General features: G+C 34.9%; 1 protein-coding gene across 1 annotated transcript in view; it reads right to left on the minus strand.

Annotated features, from left to right (window-relative positions):
* Positions 1 to 21,047, minus strand: part of LOC117337952 (cadherin-23-like) — a 184,808-nt gene extending 163,761 nt beyond the window's left edge. The window contains 2 exon segments of the mRNA XM_033899111.1: positions 10,440 to 10,727; positions 20,844 to 21,047. The gene's annotated coding sequence lies outside the window, so the exon portion shown is untranslated.
* Between the last annotated feature and the right edge of the window lie 322 nt (positions 21,048 to 21,369).

The following is a 21,369-nucleotide window of genomic DNA, read 5'->3' on the forward strand; positions in this document are numbered from 1 at the left end:
CGGAGCAAAATCATAAAAAACAAATTGACAGCTGATTAAACATCATCTTCAAGAAAGTTGATAAAAACTAGCAGCTTTTCGACCTCAAATCTGGAATTGGATATGAGAAAAAATCGGTGAGGGGAAATTTCTGTTAAATAAATCACCACTACCTCCGATTTTATTTTTCGAGTTACACGTCTAAATCAATTACGTCATATTGCATAATGTCAGTTGATAAAACTGTTGTATACAGATAGCGGGACTTTACTGCCAAATTTGAGAGATGGATGTGCGAAAGTCGACGGAACTACAGCCATTGATTAATAATAAAACGTTCTCGCAGCATATTCATCCACGTTTTACATGGCAGTTGAAATGGTTATTATTATTAACTTCAAATTTTTCAATCTTGTTGTTTGAAGTAGCGGAGTCACACCTGCAATGAAAGCTTGTTATGTTTTCAGACAAACACAGACTGAGAGGCAATATTGTATATTGGTTTCAAAATTGGTAGCCTTCAGCCGTGTTTTTCAGCAATCTCATACATATATATATATAAAACATATATGCCTGGATGGTAATACTGCTACCAAGTAAGGCAAATACAACAGCATCGAACCCGTAAATCAAATACCAGCCGCATAATATATCTTGGCAAACTTTTACAAGTTTACTATAGAGTTTTTATATTTTCTGTCATGAAACATGTGAAACGATTCGGTAAGACAAATACCCAAGGAACAGCGTTGGATGTCCTATTTTGTTCGGTTTTTTTTCCGGAGCATCCGGAATGATATATTTGTATCTACATGAATAATGACACACATTTAAGTCAAAAACGCATGCAATTCTTCCATTGCTTCAGGGGAACCATTTATAAAACAGAAAAGGTTCTACGTTACAAAAATGTGATCTGGTTGAAGGTCATATTTTTGCCGATCCCGACAGATGATGCCGAAATTCTACATATTTCGATATTTGTAATAAATCTACGCCAGCACGTTCAACAAGCTGACGTACGTAAGATCAATGTATAGATCAATCTAGTGAGATTTAAATTTTACTAAGTGTTAAAGATTGTCAATACTTCAATTGGCATGTCGCGTGTGTCCTTGACACTATCAATGACCCCATTCATGCTATGTTCGTGATAAAAATCAATTACTTTCATAAAACATACCCCACCTTTGATACTGTGCAGATTAGGGGATCAACGTTTTGATGGTATGTAGAGATATAAGAAATTCGCTGTAATTGACGTCAAACTGAACTGAAACTGAATCAAAGAAATTAACATAGAAATATATTTCAAAGGGATAAATTGACAAATTGTTATTTAGGAAAGTTAAGGAAAATTTATCACTGTACAATTATCACATTTGAGGTTCAAATAACGGTTTATTCATACAATATAATATAAACATTTTTCCATTTTCTTATCTTTTTTTTATTAATTTAATTGGAATTTATGGAATGTTGTTTTATTTTACTGACATTTAGCGATAGTTAAAAGTTCATGTAAACCTGATTCAAAGTGATTATAACTGTAGTTTTCATTCTAATTAAACAATGATTTCTTCTTATAAAAAATTAGTTTAAGATAACAGTACACGAGCCTATACCGAATAAAATGTTCTATAAATAGATGTTTACCTGTTTTAAACCATTGTTTACCTTGGTTGATGTTTGTAAACAATGCTACACAGAGAAAAGGGTATACGTGTCACGTGGGTGCAAGTGACGAATCCATGCAGCATTCCGCTTACGAACGGTAACATACGCATTCTTATGGAACCTACTGAATTGTAATGCTATTGCTTTTCACTGATTTAGGTATTCACAAAATATGCTTGCTGACACTTTCAATTTGCGTAATAATAGGAAAATTTTGATTTTATGATATATTTTTAAAAACTATTATGCCAGATGATTTTTTCCAACACTGATTTTTACTGTTATAGTCATTTTAACAATGTCCTATATTATCATACCCTAGTGCTGAGGTTGAAGAAAACTTACCATTAGTTGAACATTATTTATAGCACCTATAATATGAAACATAAACTGACACAGAGCTTGCTTCTTTGCAGACTAAGGGCTATTTTTTTGTAAATTTAAGGCAAGTTCCTCTTATTTCATATAGAATTAATGACTTTCTCAAAATTTTCAACAGGAAATCTTTTCCCCAAAAAATTGAAAAATCAAATGAAAATCGTCAAAGAAACTATTTTCGCACAAACTACAGACCCCAATAATGTCGCCTTTCCATTTCGTAATTTAATTTTCAAATGAAACAGATTTCAATAAAACAGATCAACTATGTAAAGAAATGTTTTCCAGGGAGAACAAAAACGTCTTAATGCTGTTGAGAATCAAATAATCAAGATGTCCTCTGAATTCTGAGACTGATGTACTTAAAGCATTATCTTGGTTTTCTTTTGACAGATTGAGTGAAGAATTGGAGAATAAACTCAATGACTATGATTCAGTGGATCGAAGAAAAGAGTGACCCTCTTGCCCTCCGTTTGATTAAAAGCCTTATATTCCCTTTATCCTCTCCATTGTAGCTAGAGCCAGGACAATTTTTTACGATTAGTTCGCTTCACATGGTAAAAAAAAAAATTGCAAGCTTGAAATCTGGACTTTTCTCCTACTAACAAATAAGCTTTTTGTAAAACGGATTTAGAAAGATAACTTAAACAGACAAAAAAATTAAGGAGAAATATTCAACTTCAAGGACATTTTCTGAAAATTGCATTTTAAAATTATGATGATGCAACTGCAAAGCTAACCAACCATTGATTGTCGAAGATCTATGAACAATAGTCGAAGACGGCGGTACAGATATTCTGTATTAAACAACATTGCATAAACCAGGCAGTCGATGTATAATGATCATTATTGGATAGAAGGCATTTTGTCAAGACGGCCATCACGATGATTCCCGATTACTTTAATCAGTCCTTCATGTGCTTGGATTAATGAAAGTGAATCGTATTCGATGAGTAAGTCAGGTTTGAGGTTCCCCCAACACTACCAAACCAGCTAATACAGAAAATGTATGATTCAAACAGATCGGGTCTGCGACGAATATAGCCGTACATCGCATCACACACCGAAGTACTTTTAAGCATTTTAATGATTACAACTGTAAAATGATCACCGTTATTTCATCCACATTTGACGTGTGACGAGATTTCGTTTATGAAATTAAAAATTAAACCTTCCCTTTGTTGTTTGTCTCGTTTGGTTTTATGTATGACGAGGTTTCGGAGCCTGTTATGTCGTAAATGATGAAGAAAGAGGGAAATGTTTCCTTTTCTGATAGCCACTGTCGATAAAATACCATACGTCATTCCAGAATAATTGTGAACATTTGTTTCCTGAATGTCTTTACATGGTAATTTACGCTGACTTCTATTTTATTGCCGAAAATACAAAAACATACATCTAATGTACAACTGCACTGGCTACATGTACTTCAAATCTATAATTAGCCGTTCCGAAATATCTATATTTGTTATTGATGCTAATGAAAAAGCCCTATCAGCTTTATAAATGGAAGTTTTTGTCATACTGCAGTTTAAACTTAAACAAAAGAATAAATTTATAATATCTATAATGAAACTTTCCTCTGAACAGAATCCATGAAGACTTAAATAAACGACTTTCGCCATGCAGTCTCACTTCTCTGAGAATCCTTCCAGCATTCAATGGGCACAGAGTCAAAGAACGAAAAAATCTGATGTTATTTTATTGCAGTTTCTTTGCATTTCCAAGAAATGCTCGAGATTGCCAATGCTGCTTCCCAACTCTAAAATGGCCGCCGTGGAACTATTGCTGTCGACCAGGATGAATAGCCATATACAATGTTTATCAGTAGACTCGACAGGAAGAAACTGGCAAAGTCTGCTTACTATTTAGTGTAAGTTTCATGACCCCAGACAACAAAACTGTGTAACGTTATTGGTATACGTCTCTAATGTTTAACAGCATATACTGCCATACTTACAATACGGTAGACATCCTAAAGATTTGATAATCTACTGCCATAGTTATGATACGGTAGACATTCTAAAGATTTGATAATTTACTACCACACTCACAATATGGTAGACATCTAAAGATTTGATAATTTACTGCCATACTCACAATAGGGTAGACATCCTAAAGATTTGATAATTTACTGCCATAGTTATGATACGGTAGACATCCTAAAGATTTGATAATTTACTGCCCCACTCACAATACGGTAGACATCCTAAAGATTTGATAATTTACTGTCCCACTCACAATACGGTAGACATCCTAAAGATTTGATAATTTACTGCCCCACTCACAATACGGTAGACATCCTAAAGATTTGATAATTTCCTGCCACAGTTGTGCTTTGGCAGACATTCTAAATGTGTCATAAAATCCACCTACAGCTAGTTCTGACCAAAATGGTAAACAGCCTATTTGATGACCAGCTGTCATTTTAATCCAAAAGTCCTCATTATCTTAAAGTTATGATACAACATATCCTAAAAATTTCACAAATACCGCCAAATATGCAGAACACATTTTTAGCTCCTTGATGAACACCAGCATAATGAAAGTAAATGATGAATGAAAGATTCTATATATCCCATAATTTTAAATTTACCTGGTAACACAAGAAACATTCTGTTGTTTACCTAATGTTGTTTATCTGATGTCATTTACCTGATGTTGTTTACCTAGTGTTGTTTACCTAATGTTGTTTACCTAATGATGTTTACCTGATGTTGTCTACCTGATGTTGTTTACCTAGTGTTGTTTACCTAATGATGTTTACCTGATGTTGTTTACCTAATGATGTTTACCTGATGTTGTTTACCTAGTGTTGTTTACCTAATGATGTTTACCTGATGTTGTCTACCTGATCTTGTTTACCTAGTGTTGTTTACCTAATGCTGTTTACCTGATGTTGTCTACCTGATGTTGTTTACCTAATGATGTTTACCTGATGTTGTCTACCTGATGTTGTTTACCTAGTGTTGTTTACCTAATGATGTTTACCTGATGTTGTTTACCTAATGATGTTTACCTGATGTTGTTTACCTAGTGTTGTTTACCTAATGATGTTTACCTGATGTTGTCTACCTGATGTTGTTTACCTAGTGTTGTTTACCTAATGTTGTTTACCTAATGTTGTTTACCTGATGTTGTTTACCTAGTGTTGTTTACCTAATGATGTTTACCTGATGTTGTCTACCTGATGTTGTTTACCTAATGATGTTTACCTGATGTTGTCTACCTGATCTTGTTTACCTAGTGTTGTTTACCTAATGCTGTTTACCTGATGTTGTCTACCTGATGTTGTTTACCTAATGATGTTTACCTGATGTTGTCTACCTGATGTTGTTTACCTAGTGTTGTTTACCTAATGATGTTTACCTGATGTTGTTTACCTAATGATGTTTACCTGATGTTGTTTACCTAGTGTTGTTTACCTAATGATGTTTACCTGATGTTGTCTACCTGATGTTGTTTACCTAATGATGTTTACCTGATGTTGTCTACCTGATGTTGTTTACCTAGTGTTGTTTACCTAATGATGTTTACCTGATGTTGTCTACCTGATGTTGTTTACCTAGTGTTGTTTACCTGATGTTGTTTACCTAGTGTTGTTTACCTAATGATGTTTACCTGATGTTGTCTACCTGATGTTGTTATGTTGTAACAGGAGTTGATAGAATGATACAAATAGGTGTTGTGCCTACATTTGATATCAGAAAAAAAATTCTATGCCAAATAATTAAACAGCCTTAAATTAATTTGTAGACATTTTGTATCTACATGTTTAAATTATTTCATCACACTTATAAAATCATGCAATTATTTTCTATTATACTGACTTTCACAAAGAAAATATTGATTTGATTTTCACAATTGAACCTGAATTCTATTTCACTGGTAAATTTTTTTAAAACAAATGTAGTAATCTTGGAGACACATTTTCCAGCAAACAAGTTAGAAAAAAAAAGGAAGAATACGATAATAAAAGATGTCACTATCAATCTTAAAGCTTGCTAATTGATGATATCAGACAGATAATCAATACCTAATTGATGACTGCTCAAATTCTCTGTGAAAATTCAAGTTTTATAGAGAAAATCATCTATCACTGAAACTTAAAAAAACACACACACACATAGAAAACCTACATTGCTCGCAGAGTATCTTATACTGTACAAAAAAATCCTGATTTTAAAAGCATCAATTGTATTATTTTCCTAAAATTTATACCAAAATCTGCGTCAAAGACCTAACAGTGAGTAAAAGAACAATACATCCGTACCAAATTACCTCCCTTTGTTTCGGTGACCAGCTGCCGGGTCAAACCTCTCAGTCTAAGATATCACAACGACCGCTAATTTGTTATGCCTAACTAACTCATAAGCCTACCGGGACAATGCACACCAGTATTTGATACTCTAATGGACCCTGAGCCAACTAGATGTTCAGTGTTGTGAAAACGGCCATTAATTACAAAACTTCCCAGTGTGATCCCTCAGGGCAGGTTGGATCGTCTTTAACAACAGACTGACCGCGAAATGGCACCCAATTTTCATAGATTTCATGTCATCGACTGCATGTCTGCAAAATGTTACTGGAGCTCTAATTCTGTCTCCGTTTTTTCTTGATTCCGACACAAAGCAAATACATAATGTGTTCTCATGTTTTGAAGTACGAAATCCTAATAAAATAATTTTTCCAATGATTTAGTTTTTTTTTCTCTGCTTTATTCACCACCCCTAAAAACAGTATTGGACTAACCAAAATCAATGAATGGGTTATTTCATTGCAGAAAACCGGGTATTAAATAAATAAGACGTACCTAAATGTCACGATCTGCAATAACCATGAAACGAAAGTATATTAATAGAATCAATCATCCGTCTGCTACTTCAATGGATTTGAAACATACATCATATTTTATTGAAATGTAGTTTTGATTTAGGGACATCATTGTTCTTATTGATTCCGATAAAAACTGGCATCCTGTTATTGATTCGCACCGCCCGAGTCTATCAAACATTTATATGCGTATATTGAAAATACTTCAGTCATACAGTACATCACAATGAAGTTCAGGATTTTTACACAATCAGCTTTTTACCCAGGTAACATACAAGCTATGCTCCAATTATGTTGACTCTATTGAGTTGGATCTTAATTTCGATATATTGCAAGCGAGTCGCCAACTTATCACCTAATTTTGTCAGGTCGAATTGATATTGGCCATATCGTGACAGCTAGCTCAAGGTCAAATTATAAAAAAATGCTGATATCCCCTGCTATTTTAATACATTTGATCATAAAAAAATCAAATTACTTTTTGGAAGGTTGAATAATCGAAACAACCGTTTTTCTTAACTACTTTTTCCCTTTTTGAAGGTCAGAGGTCAAAACATAGGTCAGAGTGACATAATTCTGGTACATGACACACTGCCTCACCATAGGTCAACATATGACCTTGAGTAGGTCAAAGGTCAAATTACAGGTAAAAGTGATATAAGTCTGGTACATGACACACTCCCTTACCTAGGTCAACATATGCCCTATTATAAAAGCATGATGCTTTTGTGACATTTAATGTTTGAGTCTTGGCAAACAATTGAGTTTGAGTAGGTCAAAGGTGAAAATATAGGTCAGTTACCTACTTTTGATATGTTACACACCACCTTTTTGAACATATGCTCCAAGTATGACATTCCAGTGAAAAACAGTGTATAAGACAGAGTTGGGACAAGCTAAGGTGAAGAAGAATGGAAGGATAAAAAGAAAATGAACAAAACACAATTCTATAGTTCCCTCCCATCAGTTCCCTGTCAGGGACTAATATCAATAAGATATCATCAAATTATATACAGAAAAGGTGATAATTACACAATCAGGTTGATATTAAGACATTTTTAAGAGGTAACCCTGTAAAAACCCTTTCTCCCCTAATTTTGAAGGGATATTTTATCATGTTGGTTGATAACAAAGAAAAATATTTCCGTGATCAGTTGTTTTAATTCTTGTGCTGAATGCATTTCAGACGTGGTCATTCGTTAGTGACCTGCTAGATGGAGGTTGATAAGGCGTACTCTACCTTAGACGAAAGTCGATTCAGACTGCAGTAATGACCTCGCTCACTGAGTCGCATACCACAATACTAAGTCTACCCACCTTTTCCTTAATTTGGATATCAGAGAGTTCACCAATACATTTCAATTCAGACAGATTTCCATTGTCTAGTTTATTTCTAGGTCACAGGTTCTCACCGTCCAGCTCAGTATGGTTTGGACGTGGTCAATTACCACAGCAACCAAACTACCTCAACTGGTACAAATTCTGTGAATGAATTATAAGGTCTTAAAGTTCCAAATTCAGCCTTACATAACCTGCGTCTCCCCTTGATACTAAATACCCACTGGCAAACATAAGTCGAATTTAGGTACCATATACACGACTGAAAACTCAAACCCAGTTTGTATAATACATCTTTATCAAGTTAAATTGCTAAGTGCTTTGAAAAGGAAGACCAACATGTGCGCCAAGGCGGGAGCTATAGCACCACAATGACTGGATTCACGACCGCGAGTAACTATCGTAGCAGAAATGTTTCAACTATTAAAGGCATCGCACGTACACCACAATGATCAATGATTTAGACATTATAACTAACACTATAAAAACCTAGCTTACTCTCAGCATGTCTTTAGCACATGATGAACTTTTAACATTCTATTTCAAAGTCACAGTTACTTTCTGACTAGTACCAGCCATTTTGTTTATACAGAGGAGCCCACTTATTTGCATATCGCATATATAATAATCATATTCCCTTAAACACAATATATGCCCATCTGGTTACCAATTGTATTTCAGTGGTATTTTTTACTTGACATTTTGAAGTTTAAAGATACAAAAATGACAACATACAAGTTTCTAAATCCTTGGACTTTCAAATAAATTTATTGTTAAAATGTGTAGTTTACAAAAAAAATTCCACAAATTTTCAAATATTATTTCTTTTTTTATTAGTATGAAGTATTTTCTTCCAGTTGTTATGCATGATTGTGTATAGGCTTCGAGATTTGATATTAATTAAGAAAATCTATTTTTTTTCATATATTGGCAGAAAGCTAAAAATGTGTCCAAGATACTGACTACACTGTGATGGCCATTAAACAATTATTGTGGGGGTGGGAGAAAGGAAGGGGCAGGGGGGCAGAGGGCAGGGGGCGGGGCAGGAGTGGAGATTACAAGTATAGAAATACCTCTGCTTCACATCTATCAAAGTTAAAATCCATTTTTTTTTTTATTAATTACAAATATGATTCTGTCAGCCATGAAAAGAGCAAATTAGTTTTTTCAAACCCTAATTGAAAAACCGCAGTCATATATCATCAATAGCAAATATAAAAGGACAATCGATTGTGAATGCTTCTCATCAGTGAACACAAAGCCTGTCTGTGATCTTAACGAGATAAATATTGACGATGTTAGAATTTCATGCTGGGATATTTAAATTTTGACACAGGAGTGAAAAAGAAATGAAAAAGAAATTGAAAACGCAATACAATGAAACAATAAGAAAAAGAATTTGGCCACAGGTGAAAAGAATCCTGATAGATTTAATCTAATAAAGGATTTGATCCAATAACTTTAATCAGGTTCTCAAACTCTTTCTAAAGGAAGAATTGAGATAGTTCAGATAGATTCAGCCAGTCAACTTGATGCATACAAAAATTAATTTTCTAATTGATTAAATTTCTCAATTACTTTCCATTCAAAGCTTACTTTATATATGCTTGAAGTGAAAAAAGCTGGATATGAATAAGTTTGTTTAAGATACTTATGAAGTTTAATGATTTGGATGGAGATTAAACTTCAAAAATTTGGAAAAATAATATATCAAGCTGACAAGGCTTTGAAGAATTGTGTTTAATCTGGATACAGCATTCACAGGTTGAAGAGATGTGTATTGAAGAACGCCCCATTTCACCTATAATGTACCCTTCTCAAACACATTTTTACAACACCTAACCATCCGAGTACATTAAGCTTGAGGCTAACAGCATTCAAGTTCCTGACACAGACACATAACGAGCTAAAATCGTCACAGGTAACAACTTTGAGGCAAGGTGCTAACAATGAGGTGTTGACAGAAAACGTTCAATTGTTTACTGTTAAAAGGTTATGTAAACAAATACGGATTGTTCATTTCATCGGAGTTGTGTACCCATAAAATAAGGTGTAATAGGGTTTATCATAGGACAATGCTAAAACCACTATACCTGAAAATCTCCTGAATGGTAACATTGAAAGTTTGTTATCAATGCAACTTAATCCCCATATTAAAGTTATGTCAATACCTCAGGAGTGGACATATATGGAAAATTCAATATACGCTCGGACAGGTAGAAAATGTCACTTACCTGTTATCAAAATTGGTAATCAGGTACAGGTATATGTATATGCAGACCAGGTAACGAAAATTTTCCTCACAAATATTTCCACAGAAAGTTTTCAAACTATCACCAGCCGTGACCATTCAGTAAATACATCTCGTTTTGTTTTTTTTGTCACAGGACGAATACTCAACAGCTGATTCGAACTCTTCAGTTGGGTTTGTACGATTTGAACTTCACAAAAGAAAACGTCCCAATTACGTTGAATTGAAATATGGCACACCTGGTTCAAGCCACAGGTAGCACAGACTGGTTCTGAAAAGAGAACAACAATTACAGAATTAAATAGAACAGTAATTGACGGTCATTTCTGTGTAAGCGAACATAATGAGGACACAACGGTGATCCTGTCATTTGCTAAATGGTGTAAAATGAACAAATCTCAAAGAAAAAATATTTACCGATGTCAGCTATTGTACAGAGTCCATCGGAGGTGTACTACCCAACACTCAAATGCCACCACGAAATATTGCGGAATTGGAGCCCCCTTCAAATATATATATCTACACTGGAGTGTTTCCTATCTCCCTCAAATAATCCCTTATATTTAAACACCAGTTTTAATGAAGATTACATCCTGGGGTTGTACGACACGGCTACGACACCTGAACGGGACCAATCGGCTAAACAAAACCCGATAAGGGAGGGTCTAACATGTTGTCGTGCGTAATGCCACCTACCAAACACCACATTCCAACGATGGTGACTGGGAGCCACGCTGGAGATAAATTTGTTGTGCTGATATTCCCCATCAATAGCCTAATCAATCCTTCGTACAGGAGGACAGTAATGGTTTGAAACGTCTTATCACTGCGGAGTATGAAAGGGAACTTATGGTACAACGACATTCACTTGTCTGTACACTCAACACGACAAATATAGGCAATCAGCCAAAAATAGTCAGACCGATTGGTCATAGCATGCACCCATTCCCTAGACCAAACCACTGACCATCACAATCTTTGTATCATCAAACCCGTTGCTGGACAGGATGATGGTATCGCCTTCAAACACTCAGAGCCAAAAACCATCTCAGTCCAAACGTTTAGCAATATAAGCTTACTTTTATTATTATCATAGCTTCTTCTGATGAATTGAAGTCGTTCACTGAAATACTAACCCTAGCTTTAATACAACCATTTAAAAGTTACAACTTTGACAAAACATGGAATCCTCCATTGCTGAAAATAATTTAATATACTGAATGTCACACATTTGGGTGTATTCATTAAAAAGTTAAAGTTTGATGTGCAATGTATAATTCAAAACCTATGGCTGAAATTATCCGCATTAAAACCCCTTGACTTAAGACAAGAAGAATCTTTGATTTCAGAGAAACCTGCTTAATCTGACCCCCAGTATCCCAACATCCTGTCTAATCTGGCCCCTCAGTACCCCAGCATCCTGTCTAATCCGGCCTGTCAGTATCCTGACATCCTGTCTAATCTGGTTCCTCAGTATACTGACATCCTGTCTAATCTGGCCCCTCAGTATACTGACATTCTGTCTAATATGACCCCTCAGTATACTGACATCCTGTCTAATCTGGCCCCTCAGTATACTGACATCCTGTCTAATCTGACCACTAACTATACTGACATTATGTCTAATCTGACCCCTCAGTATACTGACATCCTGTCTAATCTGACCACTCTGTACACTGACTTCCTGTCTAATCTGACCACTAAGAATCCAGACATCATGTCTTATCTGACCACTGTGTACACTGACTTCCTGTCTCATCTGAACACTAAGAATCCAGACATCTTGTCTAATCTGAACACTTAGAATCCAGACAGCTTGTCTAATCTGACCACTGTGTACACTGACTTCGTGTCTAATCTGACCACTAAGTATCCAGACATCATGTCTTATCTGACCACTGTGTACACTGACTTCCTGTCTCATCTGACCACTAAGTATCCAGACATCTTGTCTAATCTGAACACTAAGTATCCAGACATCCTGTCTAATCTGACCACTAAGTATCTGGACAGCTTGTCTTATCTGACCACTCTGTACACTGACTTCCTGTCTAATCTGAACACTAAGAATCCAGACATCATGTCTAATCTGACCACTGTGTACACTGACTTCCTGTCTAATCTGACCACTAAGTATCCAGACATCTTGTCTAATCTGACCACTGTGAACACTGACTTCCTGTCTCATCTGAACACTAAGTATCCAGACATCTTGTCTTGTCTGACCACTCTGTAACCTGCCATCATGTCTTATCTGACCACTAAGTATCCAGACATCTTGTCTAATCTGACCACTCTGTAACCTGCCATCATGTCTAATCTGACCACTAAGTATCCAGACAGCTTATCTAATTTGACCACTCTGTAATCTGCCATCATGTCTTATCTGACCACTAAGTATCCGGACAGCTTGTCTAATCTGACCACTGTGTACACTGACTTCGTGTCTAATCTGACCACTAAGTATCCAGACATCTTGTCTAATCTGACCACTGTGTACACTGACTTCCTGTCTCATCTGAACACTAAGTATCCAGACATCTTGTCTAACCTGACCACTAAGAATCCAGACATCTTGTCTAATCTGACCTGCCAGTAGACATGGACTCTTTCATAGGCAGGAATATACAATAGACAGTTTTCGTAAAAAAAGACATTTTTATATACAGTGTCTGTAGTTAGTGACAGTGTTTACACTGACCTTATCAGCAGAGGAATTATCTGGTAGGTGAGCAACTACCGTATATTGTTCACAAATTAGTCACATTATACAACAGTTAAGGACTGTGAAATATTCTCCCCAGTTTAAGCCAAGGTAGTGACCAGTCGGCTTCTATCATGATATGATATAATTATCATTAACTTAAGTTTCCGTAAAATGAAAAACTCTGATATTTATATACATTTCAAAAGCAAATTATATTTTTGGTAATGTTAGGTTCAGATTGTCATGTGTTAAGTTTTTTCACACAATGTTATCTGATATACGTAAATTAAAATTTATCGAAGACTTGATACTTCATAGCTAATTAAAGGTTTGGAATAATAAGTCTTCCACAATAATTGTTTTAAAATAATTGTCTAAGGTTTGTTGTGAAATTTCATTCACTTAGACATCAATTTTTCAGCTAGAGACAGTTTACGAAACACAACATTGCAAAAAACAGTCAAATAACACCGCTATAAGCTGCATAAATGCATCATCACTCCGAGCTCTGATGCAACATGTTATTCGTAAACATCACACTGTTTTGGTTAGATGCAAATTAGGAATATCATTTCCGGAAACTGTTAACAATTATTTTGTTAATTTTTCCCTTATTGAATTTAAAAAAGGGCTTCTACCACATGAGAGAGAACTTCCACAGGGACAAATTTCCATCAAGAAGGCGTCAAATAAAAAAACCTCTTCCAAACTGCCGATACTGAGCAATCTACAGACACGTCACTGTGTTGATGAAAAATCCATAAATGAAAGAATGGTTTAAGAAATTTTCCAGATATTTAGATTTTTTCTCCATTTTGATGTCGACAGTTCTGGTGTAAATTCTATCAAACATGGTATAACAGAAGAGCTCTGTATAATGTCTTGCCGTTCTACATGACCTTGATCAAACCTTCCAGAAAGGTTTACAATGTATACCCTCTAAACAGTTCTTACAGGGTTGTGATTATGTTTTCAATTTTCTTTTCTTTTTTTTTCAATTTAATATCATATCAGCTCAAATTGATCTCAAACTTACACCTATTTATTAGTTTTTAATTTAAAGCAAACATAAACAAATACTTTCTATTGGCTGATTGTCAATCTCTTCATTGAAAAAAAATTAAACTTTTATTTCTATAATAGAGATTAGTAAAATTTTCTAGCAATTGTCAATGCTAAAATGATATAAAGACTGCAGACAGAAGGATACAGTTTAAAGAAGGGAAGGATAAGACTGCAGACAGAAGGACACAGTTTAAAGAAGGGAAGGATAAAGACAGCAGACAGAAGGACACAATTTAAAGGGAATAAGACTGCAGACAGAAGGACACAGTTTAAAGAAGGGAAGGGTAAAGACTGCAGACAGAAGGACACAGTTTAAAGGGAATAAGACTGCAGACAGATGGACACAGTTTAAAGAAGGGAAGGGTAAAGACTGCAGACAGAAGGACACAGTTTAAAGAAGGGAAGGATAAAGACTGCAGACAGAAGGACAGAGTGTAAAGAAGGGAAGGGTAAAGACTGCAGACAGAAGGACAGAGTTTAAAGAAGACAAAGATAAAGACTGCAGACAGAAGGACACAGTTTAAAGAATGGAAGAATAAAGACTGCAGACAGAAGGACACAGTTTAACCCTTTGCCACATGTAAGCGCCTCTGGACGCCTTTACCCCTTGCCACATGTAAGCGCTTCTCGACGCCTTTGCATTATCTCCATGTAAGCGCTTCTCGACGCCTCTACCTTATCTCAATGTAAGCGCCTCTCGACGCCATGCCGGTTCGGTAAACTTAGACATGGAAAATCCCGTGATTGAGAGCGACACCTATCTGGAAATCCCTGATACTATTTTAAGAAGATATCAATGCATCGACCAATCAGATTTGTACACGTCATTCATACGAAAGTTTTTGAATAAATTAACCTAGAAAGTGCGAGTCATGAGTGTAGAAAAGTGTGACAACAACGAGGCGTGATGGCGGCTGTGGCTACGATTTTGCGCGACGTTTTTGACGACGATGATGATAATTTAGAGTTCGATGGCTTTGGACCTGAATACATTGAGTCATATATTGATCTTAACGATGTTCTAAATGAACTGTCAACAGATAACGAGTCCGAAAATGAGAACGAACGGCGACTAGTTGTACTGCCGCCATTCGGTAATGTTGACCGAGATTTTTCGCCGATCACAGTATGATTTTGTTAGGGAAACGGGGCCAGTACTTCCAGAAACTTTTGATGTTGATACTGCAAGTCCCATTGATTATTTCTACCTTTTCTTCAATGAGAATCAGTTTTCCACCATAGCTCGACACACTAATAACTACGCTCGCTGGCATTTGAAAAACGAAGGTAGATTTGACCCAAAATGGTCGGATACACATTCCTTCGTCGCGACATCGGATATAAAATATTCTAGGCTTAAGCCTGAACTGTTGAAATATTCTTGTGAAAACTTTGAAAATTCAGTTTGTTTCATTTGGGAGTTAATGTTGAATCATTTCATGTACAGGAATTCAATGAATTATAAATTACATTGTCAAAATATTTTGAAATTTGTCTGTTCTGTTTGTATACAGCTGATTTCGTGGTTATGTGTTGTTGGTTTTATAAAGAAAATAGCACAGAATTAAAATTTAAGAAATTCTGAACATAATTCTAACTTACTAAAAATGTCTAAAACAACTATTTCACTTTCAAAATTAGGTTTAGAAAAATTAATCAAAACAAAGCTTGATTTCTCAAAAACTGCCATTGAGATGGTGTATGTATATTTCAGTCAGTGCGATAATGTTGCATTGCAACAATGTATCTTTGCACTATTGGCACAGAGTGCTGAAGTGTTATAACCTGCATGTGGCAAAGGGTTAAAGAAGACAAAGATAAAGACTGCAGACAGAAGGACACAGTTTAAAGAAGGAAAGGGTAAAGACTGCAGACAGATGGACAGAGTACAAATAAGGGAAGAATAGGACTGCAGATAGGACAGAGTAAAAAGAAGGGAAGAATAAGACAGCAGACAGCAGACAGATGGACAAAGTATAAATGAGGGAAGGATAAAAGAGAGACTGACAGAGACCCAAAAAACAAGATATCTGACTCCTACTTACACAAAACTATAGCATGTTACCAATAGAAAACAGCCGCCCTCATACCTGGCCATACGAGACCTGAGCTTACCGGACAGCCAAACTCCCTAATGACCATCCGCACACACACAAGACCGCCATCACACTCACTCGAGACCACGCGCAGAGAAAACATGTCTGGTGATGGACGTCAGACAATGTAGCATGACGAACACTCACGCCAAGTGTCGAGACACCTTACACACCCTAAATTATCCCAATACGACAAAATCAGGCAAAATACTACTTATACCTAAATCATAACTTAATTCTAAGTCGCTTGTCTTGGCTTTATTGACGTCATAACACTGTTATTTGAATGGACAGGAAAAATAATATCGCAATTTTATTTTTTTCTATCGTGTAGTGATATCTTACCATGATACATATTTATTTTATTTCAGTATATTGGGAGACAAAGCATGATATTTAAATCCAATTTCTTTCGATCGTGCTGCGACACTTTGGCATCAGAATGAACGACAGTTTTTAGTACCAAGCTATTATTCTAATTACACATATTTTCTGTTTTAAAGTAGCAAATGACAGGGTTCCATGGTCTGCAATTTGGTAAAAAGTCAATAATACTATTGAATTGTTATATACTGTTTGTTGTGGGGTTGGAAGACACAAAAACGCATCTTAAACATGAACTTTATCGCTTCAACTGTAAGCACTCAGTAATTCTGGGAATACGCCAGGGTAGTTAGCAAGTAAACTATTCTACTGAATCGGATTGTAAACATATCGCCCAGACATAGGATACAAACATTTTACACCAATAAAATGTTTTTTATCTTTTGCAATTTGTTTTCTTTTAAAGGAAATCAATATTTGGTTAAATAACCCAGCTATTTGTCTTCATTGCTTTGGGAAAATATCTGCAAGGAAAAAAACTGTTAGACGATATAACCTTTGGATCAAATTTTTTTTTTTGAAAACTAATGCAAGTCTTTTAAAACTTAAGATAATCCATCAACTGTAAACTTGATTAATATATAAACAGATAAAATCTAAATGCTATAAAAATTCATTTGTTACTACACGCAGACTGTAAATGATGATAGCTTTTCAAAGTTTTCCCTTGAAAATTGCAAGTTTGTATCTGCAAGCTACATCTGAAGTTGTCAAAAGTCGACAAATGTGAATCGATGATGTAAGTTTCTCATATACAAATTCAATTTCGTCTCAGTGCTAGCTTTAAGCAACCGACGACTCGTAAAAAAGAACATTCTCTTGTTTTTTAATGATTTTTCAAGGCTGCTCTTTTTCAATTTAAATATTTCATGAACAGCAACAACTACATTTTTGTCTGTTGTTTGTTTTTTCAGGACAGAACTTAAAAGTTAAGAAATATTTGAACTCCAGAAAAACAACAAACCAGCAACGCAGACCTTTATATAAGTGGTAACACTTAAACTTTATAAAAGCAAAAATTTTAAAATTATCTTTTGAAACAAAAAATTCCATTCCCATGTAACAATGACATTTTAGTCTTTAAAAAAGCCTTTAAGATTGTTAAAATTAATTTCCAAAAAATATTCAAATAAATTTTCTGTTAAAGAATAAGAAATCTAGATTGAATTCTTGCTGCTGTTGTGTTTAGATAAAAAAATTATATCTCACATACCAAATGTGATATTTTTAGCATAAAATTTAAATTACATATTCTTAACTTACCGTCAATTCACCAGGAACCTGAAGACACTTTTAAGAGCAGAATTCTTTGGAAGTGTTAGAACAAACCAACAAATAGTTTTAAAACTCAGAATTCTTCTGTAGTTCAGCTAAGAGTATATGGATTCAGCTCATCATTATTTTTCAGTGCAAGCTGGCAGTAAATTACTGGCTGCCTATGCACTCAAAGTACTATCAGCTTAACACACATAAAAGAAAAATTTCATCCTCAATAATTTAAAGAAATGAAATCAGAATGCATTAATATGAGTCTAGATTATTTTGAACGTATGGTGATTATATACACCACCCCTATTTTAAAACAAAAAGGGAAAAAAATGTGTAAAACTCAAATTAATTTTTTTTATCTGCTTCTGGTTAAGCTAACAAGTTCATCATCTGCACTCTTTACTAGAAAGTGTTTAGTTTAAAGCTTAGCTTGACTACATGTGAATGTTGAATTTAAATCAGTTTATATTTCTTAAATATCTAATGTGCACAGATTTAAAACTGCACATGTAGATAAACAAAGTCATTAACTGAAATTTCAAACATGACTTTTAACTTGAAGGCTTAAAAAATCTTATCCTTTTAAATGTTTAGTTTGCCTCGCCAGCCTAACAAATCTAGAGACAATTTCACCCAACAGTATGATTCATAAAAGCCTTGTCAGCTTAATGAAACACAAACTGAATATTTGAAATTAGCATTTTATTGATCTGAGCTGCTCTATATTCAGAGATTACAAGTTTTACGATGCATTTTTTTCAAACAGTTTGTTTATGGATCCAAAATCTGTAAATTGCAACAAATTAATCACTTTTAATTGCAATTAAGATTTTCGGGATAAGAGCAGACGACATTTAAATTAAGTCGTGCAAGCGTACAAACAAAACGGACATCTGTAACGCACTCTAAATACACAAATGAATTCTGACAATTTGAGCTGTTTTCTACCTCGTTAACTTGTGCCATCGATGTTAATTACGCGTAACTCCTATCAAGTTACCCACATCAATGTCGTATTAAGAATGATAAGAGTCAGAATTTCATTTCCAAAAAAAAAACAAAAAAACGGACAATTTTTACTTATTTTTAAGCACAGATGTTAATTGGACAAAGTGCAGTTTTAATTCCGCTGTTAATCTAATTTATCTGCAGAAAGGCTATGGGAACTTTAACTCCAGGCTGTGTTCCGTCAACAAGGTTAAGTTGACAAAATCAACAATAAGAACCCTGTCCAAAAAAAAACTACTTCAATGAAATTGACAAAGAAAATTTGATCGCTTTCGCAAAGCTGAAACATCTTTCCAGCTTGTTTTGTGTTAATTAGACAATACAAGCTCTAACGAGGCTGTCCAAATCACATTCAATGCCCGCGGGTATAATCTAAACCTAAGAAATTGCACACTTAGAATTAGTTCGTAAAAGAAGCACCTGTGTTTGTTTCAGATACAATTCCCAATCTGGTTGTAAGGTATCTTGCAGCCCTTTTGCAGTTCAACAATGAAAATACATTTTTAATCATGATACATGTAAATATAGCATATCAAATAGAAAATTATTTGAAATTTTTCTTCATACAACTTGTAGGATGTACAAGTTGTCCAAACTACAAACGAGGTGTTGAAGAATTTCTTTTTCCCCATCTTACTGCAAAACCCTTTACACTATATTTCAGTTATAAGGACCAATATCTTTCATTTCTAAATAGAACAAAAAAAAAAAATGTAAAATTTAATTACAATTGTCATTTTAAAGCTAAAATCATGCTTCAGTTGGGTTCATGAAAATTTGCCCATATTTTTGTTTTTCTTTCAACCCAGCAATGATCTTATTCTAACATAATGATATATAAATATATGTATATTCTTTGTAAATTATATCACAAAGGAGAGTTAACTTAAATGGAGTCTTTGCCCCATGAGTTCTATAAAATGAAAGTCAAGTTTAGCCTTGAACTACATATTTTGGCATATCATAATTATAACACCCTGCAGCTAAATAAGGGAAAATTTCCACCAATCATAATAAAGTTATCCCTTATCACCTGACTTGTCCTATGGACATCCTGGTATACATTTCTCATCCAAAAACACAAGTTCTTTATTTAGTTTGGCTAGACCTGTCTTTACTGACACACTGTCTTTTCTGACTGAATAATACCATTCGATCCTCATGAGGTCAAGTTGAACGTTATCGTATGAGGTCATAGCAAATATAAGCCCATGAATGCCATGTAAAATATCAGATGGAATATAGTAATTAATCACAATTTGTCTAACTTTTTCATGTGCAGTGAAGCATGTTATGGACAATCACATTATCGTCGGTCACGGTAGGTTTCTTTTTTAAAACAAAAACATTTCCTCTCCCAGGAATTTCATTGATAATAAACAATTGATATAAAAAGTTTACCAATTCAAATCCAGCCAACGAAAACATAGGATTTGCATCATTTACTCTATATTGAATGACAAAGCACTTTCCCTCATATTATTGACTTATGGTAAATATCATTTTAACTTTGACAGGCACTGCAGAGCCCATATCCTGCTCACAAGCAAATATTCCATTGGTTTATTACCTTACCTATACGACCACACAAACGCTGTTTTTATCACCAAGTACATCAGAAAGCTTTCAATAATGATGATAAACTTTGTTTTCCAAAAATCAATAATGAAAAAGTTGTAATTAAGTTCCCAACCTGGAACTGTCTGTGTGTAGGTAGCTGACAGAAATGGAACTCCCATGGACACCCGAGTATTTCTAGTCGTACAATCTCTCCTCACTGATAACAATTACGTGTTAAGCAGCTTTTGATGATAAATGCTTAAAACTGAAAGAAAAATATTTATGAAGGTTTGTTTACCTGATTAATACCGTAATCCAGGGGTGAAGTGGAGTGAAATTTCAAGTATAATCACGAAACAAAAAAAAATCTTGTAAAATATCCGAGTATACTGCTGCACGGGCTAGAAGCACATAGATCGAATGTTCTCACAGACAAAATCTATCAAGACGATAACCAAACATTCATTATCAGTCTTTCAGCTAATATTGATGGCTGGCAGATGGGTCATCCACTTAAACCGTCCAGTGTGCATATACACATATATACTATTATAAAAGTATGTCGTACAGGTAGACGAGCTTAAGGGGGTCTACCTGAGATGGTTATCTACCTTGCATATCAGAAACAATATGCTCCATCCGATACTCATCAGCGGTCATAATGGTCACTGCGGTTGTAACTCTACCTTTATATGGGCCTTATCTGTGACTGGACAATGGTCAACTGGGCTCATAGCCTCAGGCCATTTCCTTTACATAGACAATCAACATCATCTGTTTAGCATTAAACTAATAGTGCAAGCCAGCATATATATATATAAGGA

Source organism: Pecten maximus, chromosome 1 (assembly GCF_902652985.1).
Source record: "Pecten maximus chromosome 1, xPecMax1.1, whole genome shotgun sequence".
In the NCBI taxonomy this organism is placed as follows: domain Eukaryota; kingdom Metazoa; phylum Mollusca; class Bivalvia; order Pectinida; family Pectinidae; genus Pecten; species Pecten maximus.